Raw genomic sequence first — 2237 nt, 5'->3', positions numbered from 1 at the left:
TTCAGGGGCTTCTGAACTTGCTTCCTCTGCTTCCACTACAGGTACTTCAGGGACTTCTGAACTTGCTTTCTCTGCTTCCACAGGGTTCTCTTCTTCACCTGTAGGATTTTGTCCACCAAACAAAGTATTAATTTAAAGAGCGTGGAGTAAAATGGAATACTGTACAGTCATTTTAAAAAATGAGACCGTCTATACGTACTGATATGTAATGGTCCTTAAGGGAGATTGTTAAGTGAAAACAAGGAGAAGAACAATGCATAGCATATGGTACTATTTGTGTTAGGACAAAAGAGGGATGAACTGTATACCTTGATAGTTGAATTTTCAAAGACTGTCTCCAGGAGAATTCAAAGACACTGGTATCACTGGTTGCCTCTGGGGAGGGGAAATGGGGGATCTGCTTTTCTATAAACCCTTTTGAGCCTGTTGACCTTTTATAAAAAGTCATTTACGTGTATTACTTGTGCAAATACAAAGAACATGAAAATAAACAGCTAACCTGTCATGCGAGACAGCCAACTTACTAGCTGTGTGACTCTAAGGAATCATTTAGCCTCTCTCAACCCAAGTTTTGTCATCTATAAAAACAGGGACGTTGATAATATCTATTTCACAGGCCTGTTGTGATGATTAATCAATAAAATGTGCATGAAAAGGAGCTTAAAACCAATAAAGTGCTAATAATGAAATGCAATGTTTTATTATTATAATTATAATTGGCCTATTCAATAATATTTATTGAAGATGTTCTGTTGTTCATTGTTATGACTAAAAGGTTAAAACTGTTTCATAAGTAACTAATAGCTCTACCCTGAATAGGGATCATAAGAATTAATAATAATACCACTACACTGAGGGTTGTATCCTTTCACCATTCCATCTGTATACTGAGCAAATAATCAGAGAAGCTGGACTATATGAAGAAGAGCATGGCATCAGGATTGGAGGAAGACTCATTAATAACCTAATATGTAGATGGCACAACCTTGCATACTGAAAGCAAAGAGGACATGAAGCACTTACTGATGAAGATCAAAGACCACAGCCTTCAGTATGGATTACATCTCGACATAAAGAGAACAAAAATCCTCACAACTGGACCAATAAGAAACATCACGATAAACAGAGAAAATACTGAAGTGGTCAAGGATTTCATTTTACTTGGATCCATAATCAACACCCATGGAAGCAGAAGTCAAGAAATAAAAGATGTACTGCATTGGGCAAATCTGCTGCAAAAGACCTCTTTAGTGTTCAAAAGCAAAGATGTCACTTTGAGGACTAAGGGGTGCCTGACCCAAGCCATGGTGTTTTCAATCGCCTCATATGCATGTGAAAGCTGGACAATGAATAAGGAAGACCGAAGAAAAACTGGTACCTTTGAATTGTAGTGTTGGCAAAGAATATTGACTATATGATGGACTGCCAGAGGAACAAACAAATCTGTCGTGAAAGAAGTACAGCCAGAATGCTCCTTAGAAGCGAGGATGGCGAGACTTCGTCTCACGTACTTTGCATATGTTATCAGGAGGGACCAGTCCCTAGAGAAGGACATCATGCTTGCTAAAGTAGAGGCTCAGTGAACGAGAGGAAGAGCCTCAGTGAGATTGACTGACACATTGGGTGCTATGCTGGGCTCAAGCACAGCAACAATTGTGGGGACGGTGCAGGACCAGGCAGTGTTTCATTTTATTATACATAGGGTCGCTGTGGGTTTGAACCGACTCAACGGCACCTAAAGACAACAGTAGGGAGATGGAAAAAAGCATGGTTTAAAGCAAGCAGTTTAAGGCAAGGAATATACATTAGGGTGAAAATATAAACTTTCTATCCTTGTGGTCATTATTTTATTATCAATCAGATCAACTAAAGGACTCAATACATATGACCGATTCTACTGTCAGGTACACTTTGGAAAATAACACATGGGTAATCTTAGCCACAACTGAAACAAAAATTAGTTTTGTCATTTTAAAAAATGAATGAAATGAAAGGAAATCTCTATTATCTCAAGCTACTAAGAGAGAAACATATACTAGTATTTTGCCTGCATAAATGGAAGCCTAAGTAGGGGAAAAGTGATATCGCACAAAGAAGTCAAAGCTACTGGTCAGTAGTATAATGTACAACTTTTTCATTCATCATATGCCCTCATTCCAAAAAAAAAAAAAAAATGCAGTTATCCAAAATGCATAGCAATATTCATTAGATTTTGATTGCATTTTTCTTTTCTGAAT

The 2237-nt window shown here is 37.7% G+C and overlaps 1 protein-coding gene across 1 annotated transcript in view; it reads right to left on the bottom strand.

The window, feature by feature from the left end:
• MGARP (mitochondria localized glutamic acid rich protein) overlaps positions 1-2237 on the bottom strand; it is a 12325-nt gene that overhangs the window by 991 nt on the left and 9097 nt on the right. The gene's annotated exons all lie outside the window — the stretch shown is intronic.

The sequence above is a fragment of the Trichechus manatus genome, unplaced genomic scaffold (genome assembly GCF_000243295.1).
Source record: "Trichechus manatus latirostris isolate Lorelei unplaced genomic scaffold, TriManLat1.0 scaffold00139, whole genome shotgun sequence".
In the NCBI taxonomy this organism is placed as follows: domain Eukaryota; kingdom Metazoa; phylum Chordata; class Mammalia; order Sirenia; family Trichechidae; genus Trichechus; species Trichechus manatus.
This window is presented reverse-complemented; position numbering and strand designations above follow the sequence as displayed.